Source organism: Grus americana, chromosome 4 (assembly GCF_028858705.1).
Source record: "Grus americana isolate bGruAme1 chromosome 4, bGruAme1.mat, whole genome shotgun sequence".
Classification (NCBI taxonomy): Eukaryota; Metazoa; Chordata; class Aves; order Gruiformes; family Gruidae; genus Grus; species Grus americana.
In genome coordinates, this window is record NC_072855.1 from 45,327,504 (window position 1) to 45,349,218 (window position 21,715).

A 21,715-nucleotide genomic window follows, 5' to 3' on the forward strand; every position below is an offset into this window, starting at 1 on the left:
TTCAGAGATGCTGCATTGTTCAATGCCCCTAGAAAGACAAAAACTTTGTAGGACGATAAGGACATAAACACATAAAGTATCCAAAGAGAGAGATGAAAGATGTAGATGACTAATCTGGATAACTTCCAAAAACACCTTAGACAATACTGTCCCCCTACAAACCTGCAGATACGCAGTCTCAGTTGTACTGATGTGCAAAACACTCTTGGATAGCTCAGCTACCTGATTTCTTTGGAATAAATGTGAATCCCACAACCCACGTGCCTGCCCAGAGCTCAACAAAAGGCTGAGGCACAACCCAGCAGTGGGAGCAGCTTGTAAGAATGGACCCAGGCTTCTCTTGCAATTCATTCTCCTGTCATCATTTTAAGTAATGAGTAAATGAAGTCTAGGGGGAAAAAAAAAAAAAAAAAAAAAGCCCAAATCCTACTACTATTTAGCACAAATATAAAAGGAAATAAAAATTTGCTAACTGTGCATTTCTAAATTCAATCAAGGCTGAGAAAAATCATTACTTCAAGAAGTAGACTTTAAGTACATTTATGCATGCACTGTTTCTGCACTGTTTCTTTTTGGAAAGGTCAATTAAATGTCAAAAATGTAACTAAAAATGAGAAATTATTTAAGATTCAGGAGGTACACCTTGCCTGTTGGTATACATTACATCTTATTATGTACTTCACAATCATTTCAGAACAGGAATTCATAAAACATTTACACAATATGTTCAACACATTAGTCATGACTAGATTTAAAAAAAATACCTCCCAAAATGCAATGAATTGGAAATTGACTCTACTTATTTAAAGCGTTTTTATTTAAAGGAATAAAGTGCCAGCAGACAAAATATCTGCAAAATCCCTGGAGTACACATTGTACCTCGTAAGATACTACCATGAATGAATAAAACCACATTTATGAGATTTTTGTCATACTTGATTAGCTATATCTGCTATTAAAGGATTTAAAAAAACAGTACATGCATTCCTGTGAAATCTGCTTTATAAAAAGCAAAATGCATATTCTGAAAATCATGATGCAGCTTCTAGCAAGCTTGCAGCAAATGCCACAGAGGAAATCACAGACCACCGGATGTTTGCTGTACAATCGTCAATAATACCATCAGTATTCAAAAAGATGTCTCTCCCGTGTTTTCCTGCTTGGAAATATCCCACGAATTGTAGACAAAAAGATAATCTTGTATTTTGTAAATCATCCTTTTCAAAGTTACATGGTGTACAAAACATATTACTAAGGCCCAGGTTCTCATATGCTCATTCTCACCAGATATCTTCCTTTTGGTCAGTCATGCAGCAAGACGACATTAAAACAAGAGAAAGGATATTGAAACGTTGCCCCAAAGGAATCAGATCAGTGCAGCAGCAAGACAGCTTTCATATGGGCTAGCAGGGTGCCAAATAAGAAGGTAGATAGTTGTCAGTCAGCAAGTCACACCTGCATTCATTTTACTAATTGTAATTTAGTATTCCTGGATTTTTCAGAAGACTGATATTTCCTTTCTAGCCCTTGAGAAAATAATTTGTTCCCCTTTTCGGTTTCGTACTTCTGAAAGTAATCTAGCCTTAACCTAGAGAAAAACCTCTGTTATTTTACAGAAATCTACAGGCAACAAAATGCCTTTTGCATTGTCAACAGGCAAACTCTTGAACAACCAGATCAACGTCAGCTCCTGCAAGATGGCCGAGTACAGCGGTCCTCCTAGCAGGCTCTGAATTCCCCACGATTGTGACCAGCAACTCTATAAATTCATCCAACCATTGCAGAAGGGTCAACCACATGCCCCATGGACTTGCTCGAGCAATCGTTCCTAATTCCCTAGAGGACAATATTAAATACAATGGAGGATCTAGCTCTGACTGACCATCCCACCACCAATTTTAGCTGCTGTACACATACAAAGTCTTTGATTTCTCACATTTCATTGTTCCACCATCCCTTCTACTTCTTCATTTACATCAGATCTATTTCACTTCACTTTTTAATTCCTCCCTTTCTCTTCATTCTCTAGTCCTTCATAACTCCATAACATGTTTCCATGGCCCTTTTTGTACAAAAAAATACTTCTCTGTGACTTCATTCCTCACAAAAATGTATACATCAATACGCAAAAAGACAAAACTTGATTGATGCTCACATCTGTGTATGCTTTCACTCTTCTTTCTCACTTATTTCCATCTTAGAAGGATGATGACATTGTTTTTTATATCATCACTCTGGGTAGGTCAAAGTGCAGAACCATGCTATTTTCATAGAGGTATTGAAGACTGTGCAGTTGTCTGTGGGCAATATAATAGCAACAAAGGTGTTCCTGTTGGTGTGAAACTCTTACACCTGAAGCAAAACGTTTTCTGTGAATTTAGTGCTAGCTGCGTAATCCTTCTATGCAAAAGCATCCCCTTGCTCACTTGACATTAGAACAACAGAGCAGTGCAAAGTAGTCAAAGCCTGCACCGAGAATCAGTAATACCTGGGGAAGTGTTCCTCAGCGAAAGGAGTGAGAATAGTGCCTTGATCATGCATTCACAACTTCAATTCTGCATACAGTTGAAGTCTGTATTCTTCCATATCTACAGTCATGATCATCAGTAGTGAAGTGAATTATATTGTTGGCCTGCACACCACTCAAATCCACGTGCATAAGTCACACATGCAGGTTTGCTAGTACTAGGTGCCTATAGCTTTGAGTTTCCAAAATATCACCAGCATTTTTCTGTCTCACTGACCATAGCCACAAAGGAAGCTATTTAGGGTTTACTCTCAGTTAAGTTAATTTTTGTTTGTTTGCATAAAGGATGGCTTGCTATGAAACTTCAGTATTAATTTTAAAGATTTAAAGTTGAGAAATCGTGGAGATAATTATTCTAGTAAAGCACATTAGTGAATAGGTATGCCCACAATTGGTTGATAACTTGCATACAAGCTAGTGAAATTGAGACTATATTGATTGCATTTTAATTGAGACAAAAGAGAAGACCTTTGAAGAATGCAGAGTCTAGTATCTTTATATTGATGGATTTACCAGTGCACCTAAATGTAAGAGCAATTAACTGTTAAGTTAAACCTATTGAGTTTGAAGTTGTTTGGTAGCCAAGGAGAAAATTTTACTTCTACTCGGTGGAATTAATGCAAATTTCTAAGGTACCCGAGAGCTTCCCACACCAGCAAGCAGGCAGGAGGGTTACAGAAGCCATTCATTGGCTTTTTTCCACCTGCATTTTTCCACTGACCAGCTACGTTAGCTTAATGGCAACTCTGCTGTATTTTGACCTTCAGACTGGTACCACAAATACCAAAATCAGACTGACTTTTGCCATAAAATAAGAACCCATCTGAAGAATAAGCCAAGCAAGAGTCTCTGTAAAGACTTTCCATTGCTGAGCCTCTTAGAAGTGACTCGTGGTCATTGTATTTTCCTTCATATCATGACTCGGGTTCTACTCTGATACATTACATGGGTCAGTGCTTAAAGCTCCTTTCTTCAGATACTATGTGTAATGAGATGGAAGTTATAGATGGAGTATTTCATGTCAAAATATCATCGACAAGACACCATTGACACAACTTGCAAACTGCAAATATGCATTGGGTTTGTCACAGCGTTAAGATTTCTAACCTTTCGAGATGTACGCTGTTGGTACAGTGTTATGTGAAGCAGACAAACTCTGTCCTCCAAGTCATCGCATACACAGGATTCTACATACACCTGTTAGCTATACAGGTGTAAAAGTTATCCTAACTTTAAAAGTCTTAATTAAAGCTTTTATAAAGCCTCTCAAACTTTCACTGAAGTTTTCGGATATGCTGTGACAACAGGCTTCCCAGATGTAAAGGCCAACTTTCTATATATTCTATATTTTTGCATACAGTAAACATTTAGAGTTCAAAACCCAGAAAAAAAGGTGTTTCCTTGTATCTCTTCTTACTCAGCTGTAAGAGAAGATATAATTTTTTGAATGAAAAGTGGACTCTTACTATGGAAATGTGAAAGGAGTAGAAAGGAGACAAAGGCAAGACGCAATTGGGTGTCCTGCTGTAGAAAAAAAGCCCCAAAAATGAATTATGAAAACAGCTTTCAAAGATGGGCACAACCTGAAACCATTTGTCCAAATTTCTTGAAGAAAATGGCCCAGTGCTGGCATATTTCATCTGTATGAATAAGAAACTATACATGCCAAGATAAGGATGTTATCAAAGTAGGTAGTTAATATAACTCTAAGTGCAAGCAGACACCAGCAAAATGTCAAATACTGAAGATTGTGCCATTTATATGATGTACAAAAACATTCATGTAGTTCAAGAGGATGAGAAAAAGGTATTTTAAAAAAGCCACTGGTGCCTGCTATTGTCTACTACAGGTTTCATTAAATAGAATTATTTGCATTAATACTGATTAGGACAGTAATTCCTAAAATAAAAGTTTTTTGTATGTCCCTAATCAACACTTCTCCTCAGCGCAAAAGAAAGGAAACATCTGATGACTCTCAGAAAGCAGAACATCTTAGCAAACAAAACAATCAGCAATTTAGAAGCTGATGAAGGAAGAGAGGGAACATCATCAGAAATTGCATATCCGTCATCAAGGAATTTCTTTACAATTACACAACATAAATATTAAAAATCTCAGGTGTAAATACAGTTCTACAGCTAGATAAAAAACATTTATTTGACAGTTCACTCACACAGGTGAGGAGACAAAAATTCCACAAAATTTACTGAGATCTTATTTTAGTGTGAGGTATATCTTAAAAACAAACAAACAAAACCAAAAAAAAAACCCAACCGCCAATAAAATGTACTTTTTAAGTGCATTTGGTCTTCTACAATTTTCCTCAGTATATCACACATCCATTGATCAGCAAGTGAACACTCTGGAACATCAGTATAGCTTTTAACTTTCTTCTGATATAAACCCACCTTTTTTTCCTGTGTTTTGAAAGATCTGTTCCAAGTTCATTTTTTCCTTCTTCCTAAGGCTCAAAATCCAATAAGCCTGAGGTTCTTTCTGTTCCTCAGAGTGATAAAATACAGAGTTTCTATACATGAATATAAAACATTCTTCACCTTTAGGAAATTCACTACTGTCCTTAAAGATAGAAGCAGTCCTATGAAGAAATACCTTATTGAGGAAAAGTAATGAATTTCAGGTGCAGGCAATAGGTTTATTACTTAATTTCCTCAGCTGTTGACTCAAAGATGCTCTGTGTTGGAAACAGCTGGGAACTGTTCCTTCTGAGCTCTGAAAATGGTGCAAGATTGCAATAATTATTTTTATATTAGTTTGGCATCTACAGTTAGTCCTCATGATCAATCCGTAAAAGTTTACTTTTGCACATTTTGGGTACACAATGCTCTTTGTCTAAGAAACATCACAGGTGGCTACAGTGGCTTGGCAGCTCATGGTCATAATACTATCCTACCACTTTGCAACAATATTACATGCATGGGTAAAGAGGTGGATGTGGTATGATTTGTCTCCTGTATTTTTAAAATATTGTTTAAAAAACCTTATACCTTCACATGTATTATTAATTCAACCACCATTTTTTTCCAGTACGGGTTGGGCTTAAGCAGTTAACCATTCTAAGCATTCACCTTCCCTTACTCCAGGCTCCCGGCTACACAAGCAGTTACATTGCAATGTCTCTGTTCCCTGACTGAGTGGATATCATTATATTTGTAAGGAGGACAGCTTTAAGCAACATCTGGCTAGTGCACCCATATTATTTACAGGCTTCTGATAAAGATTTTAACAAGCAATATTTTCAAGCAAGCTTAAGGCAACGTGAAATTATAGTCATGTTTCCAGTTAAAGAATTCAGAATGAGAAGAATGTCCAGTTTCTGTGAGTATCTGCCACTTACTGCCATTATATCCATCTTTCTATTGCCACCATTTTCTGGTATTATTATCATTATCCCCATTACAAATTTGCCACTATTTTGTAGGTAGTACTCTAATGTATTGATGCCACAGGTACATAGATACTTAAAAGTTGGAAATGTGAGGGATGATCACCAACCATGCAAGTTCCTAAGCTGTACAAAAAGGCATAAACTGTTTACAAGAGGATAAGAGCTAGTCAGAAGAACATCCTTTGCAAATTAAGCAGGCAATTTCTGTTCTAGTCTTGATTCTGCTACATGAGTTTGGACAATCACAGCTTCTACGTATATTGGTTTTCTTGCTGTGTCACTTTTTTTTGCTGTGGAAAACAGAAAGGATTCCTTAATGATTTGCTGGATAAGCAACAAAATTCACTTGGATATAACTGCAGTGCCAAGCAAGGAATTAATCTGGGGTGTTTAGTGTGCTGGACTGTGTCTCCAAATGAGTCGCACATGTCCCCAGCCCCACTATCAGCCATGAGGCAGGACTATTCTGTGCTATAATAATCAGTGATACAGCCACCTGCCAACACCATCAGCTCCCAGGGGTATCGGAAATTTGGATTCCAGAACCTGATCCCATATTCATTAAACAAGGCTCTGTTGCTGCTGATATTCTAGCCCCATGATATATTAATGCAACACAGACAGTTTCAGAAAGAAAAGAAAAAAAAAAAAAAAAAAGGCTGCTAAATGTTGTCCTTTTCACTACTGTTAGATTGCCTGAGATTTGAATTACTTTTACTTCATTGTTTATCAAATAGATACGGTGCACAAATTTCAGCCTGTGGATTGCTTATAAATGGCCAGCTGTAACAACTTTGGTTTAAATAGGTTTTATTCTCATGAATATTCAATCATTCTGGTTTTTGCATCACCTTGTTTTCTTTCCCTGCCTGGGTGACATAATCGTTTGAACTGGTTCCGCTTGCTTTCACATCCAATGCTATTTTACTCATAAAACTTGGATATGTGCCAAAAAATGTATTTTCTTGAATAAATTTACCTGTGTAAATGGGGGGGGGACGGGGGTGGTGGAACTAATTGAAAAGCCCATATACACAGTGAAGCCCAGATTGTGTTGGGTAGGCAATGAAATTGCTCCCTTGCTTCACACTGTGAAGTGATCTAAAAATGGAAACTGCTGCGCTACTCAGTTAATGGATCAGGTTATGGTACAATTCAAGACCTTCTCTCGTTCAGAAATTACTGTGGACTGACTTGGAGAAAAGTATCTCTCTCCTCAAATGCACACATAGAAAGTGATTTACTTTGCGTTCTCCATTACAAACATGTATGGATTGCACTTGTATCTGCCAAAACCTGAGATAATCACAATGGAAAACACTAGGAGATGGCTGGTTCAGAGCCCATCGTGTTATATGCAAAGCCCAGCCTGCTTTTCCCAAGGGGTCACTTTACATTTATCTATATTAAATTTTGCCCATAATTTCATTGTTACCTGGGGCTTGCAAGGTCCTTCTGAGTCTACACCGCCTGCCCCTGCCCTCCCATTACTACCTTGAATAACATGGTATCATCCGCACACTTTGTCACTGTTTGTCTCTAAGCAAGACACTCATCTGTTTATCTTTCAACCAACTACTAATCCACGCTACAATCTTTCATCTTGCCCCACTGTTGCTTTAAAAACCCTCGGAAAGGGTTTGCCTTTTGGAAACTTCAGCACATGGTTTTAGCAGACTCAATCACCTCATCGATATGCTTGCTGCTGCCTTGAGAGGACGCCAAGGAGCCTTACAAAGGTGCACCCTTTGCCACCAGAGCGGTGCTGAACTCTGCCACCCCAGAGTCTGTCAAACCCCTTCACCAGAGCTTCTGCTGATCTGCCCAGCACAGGAGTCAGAATGGCCAGCCTGCACTTCCCCACATTGCTCACACCAAAACTGGTTGGGTTTTGGGGGGTTTTTTTTAGATGTTAGAGTTGCCGTTCTCTTGTCTCTGGATACCAGGGCTGTTCCGAAGGGTGCGTACTAACGTCAATAAATCGGCTACTTCACCCTTAAGCTGTCTGTGAATTTGTATGTGAATATTAAACAATCCTGATGACTTTTGGGGGATCTTTACATCTAGTTGTACCACAGCTTCTTCTGCAGTCTGTATTTTCAAAGAGATCCTATGCCGAGCCCTCTCTTCCTCTGTTAGAGCATTCCAGGGTGCAAACCTTCTCAGTTTCTTCCACAATGAACATCAATGCATAAAATTCATGCGGCCCTGAAATGGCCTTATCCTATTTGAGTGCTCCGTTTATAATCTAGCTGCCATGGTACAGCTCTCTGGTAGGCTTCTTTTCCAAATAAGCTGGAAAAAATCTTTTGTTTTAGTTTTGTTCCTTTAGCTAGTTTTTTCTCACTCCTCTTTTGGCTTGCTGAATAATATTTTATATTTAAGCTGTCAGAGCTTATGATATTTACTTTTTCCTATTTATCTTATTTAAATTTGTATTTATTTTATTCCTATTTATCCTATTTCATGGTTGTCAGGCACAACCATTTACAGAGTCCTTGCCAGTCATTGTAATGATAATAAATGTAAGGGTCTGTGATAAACCATGCTAGATGAAATCATCTTCCTGACCAGTCCTGTGGAATGAGAACTGGATCCTCTTTGTAGTTATTGTCATCATCTAAGATAATCACCACCAAGGAGCATCCCTAAGCTTTTTCTTTGTTTCTGCCTACAGATATATTTTCATACCTCTGTCTAGTCTTTCCTCCTACTCAGTCATGGGAGAAGAACTTGCCACCCTCCAGATTGTTCTAGGTAGCCTCACAGAGGGGAGGAGGAGCTAAGAAAGCTGTGTCTGCAGTTTGTCTATGTAATTTCTATGAATCAGAACTTACATATACATAGAAGGAAGAATTTAAGAGTATTTACTTACAATACTTGGAATACTGTGATACTACTCATCTTTTTGCTGATGAAGTCTGCAGAGATGAAGATGCCATTTCTTTGGAGCTGCCATAGTCTTTACACTGTTACATTTGTAGACCTGTGATTCCTGATCATTCCTTTGGGAAGCTACAGTAGAACCAACAGAGAAGCAATAAAAAAACAGTAAGGAAAGACACCACCTCAAACCTCATCAGTCACAGAGAAAAACTTGCATGCAACAACCTTCAAAATAGAAATCATCGGATTTGGCAAGAAAGTCCGCAAAGAATAGTTAAATGTGGTCTATTCTAGTAGACTTTACTGTATGATATAATCTTTTGTTACATTAGTATTTCCACTGGATTGGCCCAAAGAGCTTCAGATATCACCTGCGCATTTACAAAAAGATGAGCATGCACATCCTGGATCCTTGCATTTGTTCCAGGAATATATACAGTACTTACAAATAAAGCTGTGATACATACTCAGGGTGGAAATTTGTTTGTGATCGGCAGTTCATGCATGCTTGGCACACACCAAAAGTGCTTCAAATATCTTATAAATGCAGTTCATGCATGATAGTTGAGGTATTTTGTGCAAATTATTTTTAGCACTATGAGGAAAATGTTTATTACCTTAATTGTCATAGAAAATAAAGATTTTGGAGTATAAATATAAATAGTTACACTACAAAGAAACATCCATGGAATATAAAGTCCTGAGTGAGTCTTGACAATAATCCTCTGGTTTTGCTCAGTTTATTTTGTTCTACTGTAACTAAGATCACATCTAATAGCATAATTATGTGTCACAAATAGCCTAGCCACCTTTTTAAATAACAAAGCAGCTTCAATATTTCTATAGAAATAAAACCAACTGCTACTGACTTACTTTTAGACAGTTTTCAAGATTCGATGTGAATTTCTGTTGAGCATTATTTTGAAATGACTTATAGATTTTTAAGGAAGCGACCTATTCATAAATTTTCATCCATCTTATAGAATTTTAATAAGTACATAGCTTATTCACTGATTGTTGGACTTGTCTTTAGTGATTCCAGATGAAATAAATATCCACCATCCTTAACTGGATTTAATTAGAGTTTTCAAAGTAATGGGTCACTGTTGTTCTGTGCTACTAGTTGACCCAAAAGGATACACTTCTACACCTTCCTTTGTTTCTCTTGATATATTAGTATGCTTCAGTATTTCTGTTCTAACCTAGAATCATGACCTCTATTTTATAATTATGTCTCTCAAAAAGATATTGACCTTTGATGACCTTATCAAGGATATCTAGATAACTAAATTCTAGAGAAAGACCTGACTGCTCTGAAAAAGGACAGTCATTTCAAAGCAGGAAACGACTGGCCAGTTACATATTTCTCTTAAATAAATACATAAAGGTGAACTTGGTCCTGCCATTTCATAATGGAGAGCTCTCTGGAATGTAAAGCTAAGCTCCAGGAAAGAAAAGAGTTAAGCAATATTAAACTGTGTTTATTTAGCCTGACGTTTCTCGAAGCTAGCCATACATTCGGACAGACCTTGGCAGCATACTTCCTCTTCTCGGAAGTCTATGAAATTTCCTGTATTCCTAAACCTGAGCAGCTTTGTCAACATTTTCCCTTTCCTCCAGTGAAATCCCCAGTCTTATAAACACTGCAGTAAAGCTCTCCAATGAGTCTTACCCACCCAAATCCAGGTTGCTTATGCTCTGCGGCAGGAAGCCATAGTGGGATAGACAGCCGTGTACAGATATCTGATTTCTACCAACATAAGCTCGCAGAAGCATGACACTTTATTAAACTAGATTGCCAAAGTTTTGGTATATTCAGGATTCACTGATTTCAGCAGCAGTGCAACTCTTAGCAAAGTCAAGCCATTTACGTATGTAGAGCATCAAGAGAGGTAACAAAGCCAAAATGTGTCTACCAGAAGTATGAAAACCTTTTTTTCTTATGCTTTAAAAATAAGTGATGGAAAACAAGTCTATTTTCCACATACAAAGAAAATATTTTCTTGTATGAAAAAGAGTAAAAGCACCAGTTTCTTTCCATATGACTGTTTCTAGAAACATTCCAGGCATACATTTGAGGCGTATTTGGAAATGCATTAGCGATATGTTTGTGTAGTCACTCCATGAAGGGTTCAATATTCTGTCAGGTTTAGCATTGCGTATAATAGCAACTGGCATGATGTCACTAATCTATTGGTTAAAACATTACCAAAAGGAAAGGGCTGTTCTTATTCATTGGCAAATGTGTCCTTTAATGATAATGCTTTTTATCTCCCAGTTTTGTATAGTATCTTGTGACTTTTGTGGTAACTATGGCAACTACTCATTTTTGTTCTGAATAAAAGAGTGTTGTAAATCTATGCGACTTGCTGGCATATAAATTAAGGCTGCCTGCTGGAACTAGTATGCCAGTGTTCAGTTCTTCCAGTTAGCTTTAAATTGACATGTTCACTGTTGATGAAGAAAGTGCCCGTCTCTGCTGAGGAAAAAAAGATTTGTCCTGAGTAGGTAGAAAATGTCATTCAGTTCAGTGCACAAAACGCAACTGCTGATGACTACTGACCAAGGATTGAGTCAGTCAGGCTGAGCAAAGAAAATATTGGAATTACCTTTTAAAAACCGATTGCATCAATACCAGCCAAGAGTAAGGGAAAAAAAAAAAAGAAAAAAGATGAGAGGTGAAACTACAGCTGAAAGATACCTGCCTCCTAGAGAGAGCAGCCTAACTCCTAGGTGTGAGAACACGTTTCAGTATTGCCAGCATAGGCTGCGGTGTGCGGAACCACTGACGCAACACCCCGGAGCTCCTCACTGCTGACTGCCCTGCTCCATTCTCCAGGCCAGCGTAACCGTGTCCCTTACAAAACACCTGCTAGTACCTAATTCCTCCTAAAATAATGCCCCCAAACTTTTATTACTACATTTTCAGGACCACATAATTCAATGGATTAAAGCATCTCGCCAACATATATTTTCCTTCGTAACTCATTGTCATCTGCTTCTCTTTTGCTTCCGTAGAAAAGCAGGAGATTTTCATTCAAGTCAGTTAATGCTGAAAGGTACAATTATACTTCTGTCTGTATTGTGGCGGCTGCCAGCATTTCCAGCGTACCTCAAATTTCAAGTACATCTCCTGTTACTTGGGCCCTGTTGTGGTTTCTCATCAGCATAACACAGAATTGTAGAATAATTAGGTTGAAAAGGATTTCAGGACGTCCTCTAGTCTCACCTGCCATTCAGAGTACAGAGTCAAAATTGATTTTAGGCCAGGTTGCTCAATCCGAGCTCAGCAGAGTTATTCCTGAGATGTCTGGGTATAAATGAAAGAAGAAACAGCCTGCAGCAAAAGCAATAATTTGATAATTGTATGAAGGGTATTGCAAACAAAGGTTAACATAAAAGTCATATTTCTTTTTAATCAAAACAATAGTTTATCTTGAAATATTACCTCCAGAATTACTTTCAGAATTCCCTACCCTACCTCAGTACCAAGTTTCATGGCATTACTTCTCCAGATAAAGTTCGACATGGTATAAATTTTATGTGAATTGAAACCTGGAAGATTTATGCCCTTTGATCTTTGCAAGCCATTATTACACCATTATCTTCCCAAGCATTAATTAATAATAAATGCTTCATTCATCATGAAGCTAAACTAAGCATATTTTTTCACATCCTCCCAGCTCTAGGATCTCAATTCTATTAAAAAAGCTTAGCGCTAGCACATCTTAATTTCCAGATGCTTAAGTCTCTTAAGTACAGAATTGATGCAGCCGCATGTTTTAGTATTATTACTTTTCAGATTAAGCTAAAACGAGTATCTGTGTTTGCTTTCCTTTTCCCTTCTACGATACTACTTTACGTTAGGTCTTTATTTTGGAAAAAACAATCATTGATGTTTTAAGTAAATGATTTCAACACAGCTAGATGAAGCATTAGATCTCACGACTACTAGCAGCAGTTTCCACTCCACTACATTACCATGATGTCAGGTTCAGGCTCCAGAAGACTGAAATCATTATTTTCTGAATTTTAGATATACATTATTGTGCAGTAGAGATGCATTTATAATAGGGCAATGAAAGGTAAATAACACACAAGTGAATTTTAGGAAGAACAGTGTTGGATTAAAGCCCGTTTTGACAGATCTGCCAATCTATGTGTCATGGTCTCAGGGAGAGCTCTGATTTGAACAGGGTTTCTTCAGAGTCAGAGATCACTGCTCCAGTGAGTCTGTCTTAAATCTGACAAAGCTTAATGGAAATAATATCAAATCAAAAGTAGCATCCCTTGCTCCAATTCACAGGAAAATGCCAAGGCAAGGAGAATTTTGCCCACCAACCATCTAGGCGAAATAGGAACCAAAAACTCTCCACTACTTCCCTTCAGTGGGGCACAGCAACTGACAAAATGTAGTTTCCAGTCACGGGAATTCATCACATCAGGAAAAGTAAAGATAGGACAGAGAGCAAGGAGAAATTTTGGAAAAGCATAGGGATCCTATGAACAGGAGGGACTCTTGTCTCCTATTCCCAGTGGTCAAAATGCCTGACCTTGACACCACTCCCAAAGAAACTGTATCCCCATGGGAAAAGCTTGCCCGTGCACTCTGTGTGCGTACGCCTACAAATCTAACCTCCACCCCTTATCATTTTGTTTCTGAGCAGGGGCTAGCCAGAGAACAGGCCCAGTGACAGGTGAAGATGGGAATTAATGGTTGAGTCCTGTATTACTATCTTTGGCAGCAGGCTGAGAGTGCTCCCATGTAACAGATTCCTCTATGGGGTAAAAGCAGCAATGTTTCACATCAAAAGTTGTAAGCATCCCCTCCTGGAAATGGCAAAAGTCCCTCTCAGTCATGTATTTTTCCAGATTCAAATTTCCCATTGGAATTTATGCTGATGCATAATTTCTGCACAGTAAGTATAGGGTTATTTTAGGGTTTTATGTCAGTGCTCTGAATACCTTTCCTACCACCTCAACACACCCCACAGGCTATGCTAAACTGTAATATCGGTTTCCCTTAGTCCAACAAAGTAAGTAAATAGAAACAATAGCCAAATGTGACTGAGTTATCTGTACCATTAGTCAAGATACAGCAACATTACCAGCAGTGCGGCTTTTAAATTTGGAGAAGTAAGATCTATAAAACGTCATCTTTGCTGCAGTAGAGGAAAGCATGATCCAAATCCCAAAAAACAAGTACAGAGAGACAAGACAAATGAAAGGAAAGTCTGTTTAATAGTTGGTGCAGGGAGGAGTCCCTAGAAGACAAGATTAAGCAGACTTTGAAAATCCTTCTAGAATTCAAAGCTGAAAACTGCAAGCACACATTGAATCAATTAGTCACACCATTAATTTAGTTTTCTAATTTTATCCACTTAGGACATTGGATTTACATACTTCACTCAATACTTTTCCTTGTGAATCTCAATTTCTCTGCTGAATATGACTGTACGGGACAAGAAATAAAGTGAGAACACTTGGACCTTCAGGTCTGCAATCTCAATTTACACCAAGATTCCCATGAATGGAAGCAAAGATAAGATGAAACACAGCCATCAGCACATTTCAACACCAACCAGTAGGACTTAATTCATGGGGAGAGGAGCTGAAGCTAAAACATGATTTAACCAGAAAAGAAAAGCCCAAACTGCAAAATCTATTATTGACTCATGTCTCAGTAAAAATGCTTCAAGATCTTCTGCATCAATATGTGATTGGATCAGTCATTTTATTATTCTGAACACAGTAAAGATCTATAGGTCAGGAATAAGAATGTTTGCTTTATATTTTCTTGAGAGGTGAAACTTCTTAACTGAATCTTACACTTAATCATTTCCAAATCCCAGGCTATATGTGCTGATCCTTGTTTCGATTCAAAATAAAATTCATTTTCTGCTTTGCTGCATGACTTTTATTTCAGATTTGACTTAGAGATTTATGAACGGGATATAGCTTTTCTTGCTGAACACATGAACAATCTTGGTCCCTGTGGTGATTTCCACATTGCTGCAAGTGGGAAGAAACACTCACTACTGTAAAATGCTATGACATCCCTACTTCAGAAGCCAAAACAAATTTTTGAAGGCTGAAGTGTTCAGTTGCAGGAGGGACTGACACCCAAGGGGATCTAGCCCTTGAAGTATTCTGAAAAGACAATGCCAGTTTTCAGTTCATTGCTTCTTAACATCTTTGTTGGTGACATGGACAGTGGGATCGAGTGCAACCTCAGCAGGTTTGCTGATGACACCAAGCTGTGTGGTACAGTTGACAAGCTAGAGGGAAGGGATGCCCATCCAGAGGGATCTTGACAGGCTGGAGAGGTGGGCCCGTGTGAACCGCATGAAGTTCAACAAGGCCAAGTGCAAGGTCCTGCATGTGGGTCGGCACAATCTCAAGCACATATACAGACTGGGCACAGAATGGATTGAGAGCAGCCCTGAGGTGAAGGACTTGGGGGTGCTGGTGGATGAGAAGCTCAGCATGAGTTGGCAGTGTGCACTTGCAGCCCAGAAAGCCAACTGTATCCTGGGCTGCATCAAAAGCAGTGTGACCAGCAGGTCAAGGCAGGTGATCCTGCCCCTCTACTCCACACTCATGAGACCCCACCTGGAGTACTGTGTTCAGCGCTGGGGTCCCTAACATAAGAAGGACATGGACCTGTTGGAGTGAGTCCAGAGGAGGGCCAGGAAGATGATGAGAGGGCTGGAGCACCTCTCCTATGAAGACGGGCTGAGAAGGCTCCATGGAGACCTTATAGCAGCCTTCCAGTACATAAAAGGGGCCTACAGGAAAGCTGGAGAGGGACTGTTTACAAGGGCATTTAATACACATTGAACTGGAGAAGTTACTTAGGTGTTTGGAATACAACAAATGCCAATGACTTTGAGGCCAAATCACATGGGATTTGGTGCCTATATCATGAGGATAGTGCGATAATGGGTGGGGTTTTTTATTTGGTTTTGCATTTTGATATTCAGTGCCTGAAATCACTGAGGGAGCCAGGTGACTCAGTTCTCCCTAAAACAACACACTAGGAACCTATCCAAACATTCAGGCACTTCAATGCTATTAGAGATCTTACCCCTGTGCACTTACACTTTTAGCCTTGGACATCTAGAAGAGTGACGGAACAAATTAACTAAGAACTGAAAATTATTCTGTACGAATCCATTTGAGGAAGAGTAGTCAAATAGAGAAGACAAATCTGTTGGATTCAGATCTAAGTTTAGCTGAAAAACACACAACCTTCAGAATACCAGGCAGCTCAAAACAGTGAAATCAATATTCAAAGTAAAAAACAGATGAAATTCATAATAAATGAGTAACCAAACTACACCTTCACAGATGAATCACTTGAAGGCTACATATCTTGAAGACAGGTGTACGTTAGTTTTCAGATAATGTACTTTACATGAAAATAAAATGGGACATTAATCACTAATTCACTGATGAATATAACGTGCTCACATTTTAATGAGCCAGCTGAAAGTTTTACCTCCTTTACAGTTCTGCTTTGCAAAGCACTTCCCAAATAATTAATTTCAAGCAACTTACTTTATTCTACCAGTATCTTTCTGACTAGCTAGCATTGCTCATATACTCAATTTCCAGAGCATTTCACTTCAAAATAAGATGAACAGAAGTGTGACTCATGTACACCTAGGAGCACTGAACCATTTGGCACTTTCTTCATCAGAAAGCACAATCACTGTACTGGAGACCGGTCTGGTATTATTTCACTGTGTCCACAGTATAACATATTCTATTTATTTTTTTTTTTTCCCAATAAAACAGAAGTAACAAAAATAACATGCTAGAAAGTATCATTTATTCAGTATTTTACATCTTTGAATATTCTAGAAGCATTAATCTTCACAAATTCCTTTACAGTTAGAAAGCACATACTTCCAGCACTTGATTTAAAATTGAAGAATATAGCCCTATCAATCCTAGGTACATGTATGTCTCCACAACTTTTAAAGTATTTGCTTCACTTTGTATATGAGGAAGGAATATCATATTAGCCTCTTTTTACTGCAAAGCACTGAAACATGAGGTCACAACACATTTCCGATGATTGGGAACCATGTCAGTCTGGGTTCCCTGTATACAATGGAGACAAAAAGACCAGTCCAGATGACAGTTCACATCTCCAGCTGAGTTGTATTCTGGAAGTGTTATCACCCTCTGTTGATTTTAGCAGTAACCTATGGTAACTAGGGCACTTAGGTTAAACGTTTAAGATCATAGTGGATGAATCAAAGCCTATGGTGGCATACCAGAACAAGTTTGGCAGAAGAGGATAAGATGGCTCAGAATCTTTCAAGACCTAGAATAGCCCACCTCACCTCCAAAGATGGACTTTACAAAAGCATCACAGAAAGTGGTCATTTATACCTCTTTTGAAAACCTCTCGCAGCATGACTGAACTATTCACAAAAGCACATAGAGCAAAAGACTGTTGCAGCCAGGACTGGACTGCTGAGCAGCCTTGCCCTCAGAGCTTGCCTGTCCCTCAGACAGCAAACAAATGTTAATCCAAGGCACTCAACGTTAAGGAACTCCTTTTCAATACTACCTTGCTTTGTAAAGGCTTCTGACTTCTCTCTGGTATATTTTTGAACATGGAAATGGTAACAAGAGTAAATATTTAAACTCATTCGTAAGTAATTGCCATGTGATGAACATAGGTACTGAATGGGTCGCTTGCTATGACTGCCACTTATTCAAAAAGTTTTAAGATACAACAATGAGCAGGGTAGGCACAGTAAAGACTGACGCAAAGATGGCATACATAACTTGATCAAAGAGAGACATGCATCTAACAAGTTATATAAAAGACAAGAGGACCAATCTTTGTAATGCATGAGATAAGTAAAGATAAACTCAGAGGAGAGACCAGCCAGAGAGGATCAGATACCATTCTCAATTACATGGATATAAATCTGACATAAGTGCCACTGACATTATTTTCAAACACACATTTTAATTGAGATCAAAATCAGGCCAGTGTCTCAACTTTTGGTAGATCTGATATTCTGTCTGCACTATATTCCCAGGCAATTTGAATGAAGAGCTGTTTCATGTCAGTCTAATCATATGTGAAAAGTCTCAACAACACGTGTCACGTGCAAGTCATATTAAGTCCTATTAAGCCAAAATTTGAAGTGAAGAAAGAATCATAAAATTATACCAGGAAAAACAAAAAGAATGAAAGTGTTGTAATAACACTAATAAAAAACTGTACCAACCCCGAGACTTTTTATCACTGTATGAAAAAGCTCTCTTACTTGAAGGGACTGATCAGTAGAGAAGTGTAGGATAACAGTGATTATCCCAAACCTTAGTTTGCAGCCCCTAGCAATGTATGGCTGAATAAAACAGAACTGAAGATGAATTTTTAAAGATTATCACCAAAGGCGCTTCATAAATACAGTGAAAGTGCAAACTCTACAGAAGCTGTAGTTCTGCTGCTAATGCTGTGGTTCCTGAGGTGGCCTCATTATTTTTATCTTACACGGTATAAAACCATTAAGCATCATTATCAAAGATATTTGTGCCAAAGTTTTGTGTTTTTTTTTTTTTTAAATTAAGAGAACCAAGATCATGCAAAAACCTTTCCCAAGGCCTGGATAGAGATGTATAGTCCTATTTACAGCCATACTTTGTATAGATTATGTTATATATGCTCAGTGTGTCTCTTAAGAAAAAGACTTTGAGAGAGTCTGAAGACAAAACACAAACTCAAACGGGGATCCAAGATCCAGGTAGCATCTGCCCTCAGCACCGTTCATAGGGCAGTCAGGCAGCAAGTAGGGTTCCCCAGATGCTATTTGCATTTCAGTGCTATTGCAGGTGCTACCACTATGATAACGCACAAGTTTGTCTGACAGATTATGAGCAGCTCACTCGATGACTCTTCCGCATATTGTCAGATAACATATGTAAATGAACATAGAGTTTAAGAGATTTTTAGGTCCCAGTAGCACGAATGCAAAGCCTAGCACACCTCAACACTTCATCCAGGGACTGTCCCTTATCTTACAGGTTTATATCATGCCTGGCACAAAGAGGACCTGTGGATCCCATCTGCTCGTGGATCACAACACAACTCTTCAGTAAAAACAAGGACCGTGCAACACATCCCCACCATACCGAGAGCGCACTTCTTTAACATATTACATATTTTATGGGGCTTTGTTTCTGGCTCTGCTGTAAAGGGTAAGGTGAGTTTTGTGCTTATAACAGCAATTCCAGATCTTTGCAATGCATCAAGGCATTCTTTTATCTAGTTCTAAAGCACTTACGTTGAGTACCTCTGAATATAAAATGGATATTCTGAGAATACAAAGTAACTATTCCTTGGAATTAAAATTAGTTTGGAAATGGTTCCTTTAAGACCTAAACAAATTTCTTACATAATTTGTATTTATCTTAAATGACCAAAATGCAATGATTTCAGTTCTCCCTGGCATGTATCAAAACCAGCTCCAGTAGAGTAGACTGGCATTTAAACAGGCAGGCTTCTGACAACCTAAGAAAATTGGTTTAAAAATCACTGAGATATTTAACTCCTATAATCATGTCAACAATCATAGTGGTTACAAGCTACTCGTACCTTACTTTTTGGTGCACAAAAGGTAAACCTTGGCTAAAATTACAGAAAATGCAAGTTCTCAGAAGTCAGAATTTGGGCAGTTCTCCCATAAAAGAACACAGATATAACTGTTAGAACTGGAAAATACTGAAGATTTGTTTCTAATACTGATTAATATGCTTTCAATACCATTTCTTTCACAGTTAAGATTGTTTTTGTTAAGATTCACTAAAATAATTTGAACCATTTACATTTTTAGTATACTATGATTTTCAACAAGTGGTTGTTTTTTTTTTTCCCTCCCATCAGTCTCGGGCCATATTTACCAAAGATATTTACTGTCTCTCTTTCCTATTCCTCATTACCTTGGGGTAGGATAGGTACTGTCCTGGTTTTTCCCACTGAGACTAATATGAATTAACGTCCGTACTGAAAAAGGGCCAACACTTTGCAAAGTTTCTTCTAAGGAGGTAATTCTATTCCTCCGTCTACTGAGACAAAAGCTTTCCATTTTGAAGAAGGGCAGCAAAAAGAATAGTCAATCAATCATAAATATTTCATTGTTGAAGTTATTCTTTTTATCAAATCTAGTCTCTAGAGATGGTAGGAAGCAAAGGGCAACAGGGGGTGCACAAGCGTGCTGGGAAATGTACAAGAAAGAAGGTGAAGCAAAGGAAACCCTTTATACATTCCAGCATCCTCACATTTCTCTGATGAGGTTAAAAAGAAGCAAACACAGCTTAACTGCAGCATTATTATGTTTGTTTTGTGCAGCTCTTGAACAGCAGAAAACAGATAACAGAGGGAATTTCAGACAAATCTGTTCTACCTGCAGGTTATTAGATACATCACATGTAAGCATTTTCCTTATTTTGCATTGATTACTGTAATATCCTTCACTTCAAAATCAAGTGAAAGGTGATTCCCAATAGAATTATTTTCTTTAAAAAAATTTTTTTTAATTGCATCTGCCTGTGAGAGGTCCGCAGAAGACACACTTAATTCAGGAAACTACAGGACAAGAGATACAGCTCTTGTTTTTTTCTGGTGAACAAAAAAAAAATGAGACAAAAACCTTTATAACCATAGAGGAGAGATTACAAGAGTCCCCATGGCCTCGTTTCCCACTTTCTTTGTCACTGAAAATAAACCATTTTTATTTCTGCAGCAATCTCTCACTTACTACTTAGTGATTCAGAGGAAACAAACACACAACAATTTCAATTGAGATACTTGTCTGAGATTTGTGGGCATTGGAACAGCAGAGTTTGCACACATTTCTGAGTCTCTGAGGTACTGATTCTCATACTGATTAATCCATAAAGTTTGCATTAATCAACATTTTTCCACCTGTATGTTGGCACAAGCTAACACTGAAAAAGCTACACTAGAATTCAGGAAAGTTCTACTAAGCAACAGTTCATGTGGAATTCACATGTGAGGTTCTTACCCCAGCCAGCCAGCTGATTTCAGATCCTGCTTGCAGATATGTACACCAAAGTCTGTATCACGAGGGCTGGGTAACTTCTTTTAATGATGGTCAGAAAAAAATTCTCCAAAAGAAGAGGGAATAAAATATTTCCTTTTCAAGCATTTTCATCACAGCTTGCTTCTAACTGAAGTGCATGTTCTGTTATGGAAAATGCACTAAAATGGTACGTTATGATCAGAAATCACCATTAGTTTAGGGAGACAGTCATCAGGTCTTCCTTGGATATTTAGGCTTCCCTTCTCTGCTCATTCTAGGGAAGACAGGGACCCTGTTTGGAGCAAGCTTACCCATTACTCTATCATGCAACAGAGGATCTTGCACTGCGCCAGCTCATGTCTGAATCTCCCTTTGTGACTTTCCCTTCAATAAATTCAACTTCTGCTTCTGATCAGTGGTTTCACCTTGCACTTCTGAGCAGCTAATCATGACTACATCCAGCTGAGGCTGCCTATTGAAATTACTGTGTTCAAAACACACAACACAGGGCACTCTCCTCAATTACAGTCATAGATAGGGTTCATGTTTAATGAATAAATAAACAAACAAAACTATCTTGCAGAATTTAGGTAATTTTTACAAATGCCAAAAATAGGAAAACTGATGGTTTAGATCAAACCAAATATATATCTTTATATCTGCCAAGCCAAAATGCCACATTGGGGGTGGGGGGGTGGGCACGGATCAAATCAATAATGACTAGAAAACTTGGAATGGGAAGAGTGGGGGAAGCAGCACAGAATCAAAATTTTCAAAAACACCCTCACTATCCACTCAGGGCTTCAAGAAGAACAGCGAGCAGTT

General features: G+C 38.3%; 1 long non-coding RNA gene across 1 annotated transcript in view; it reads right to left on the minus strand.

The window, feature by feature from the left end:
- Positions 1-8,741: 8,741 nt before the first annotated feature.
- Positions 8,742-21,715, minus strand: part of LOC129205991 (uncharacterized) — an 88,551-nt gene continuing 75,577 nt past the window's right edge. Inside the window, exon 4 of the long non-coding RNA XR_008576943.1 lies at positions 8,742-8,948. This is a non-coding gene — a long non-coding RNA (uncharacterized LOC129205991). The remainder of the gene's footprint in view (positions 8,949-21,715) is intronic.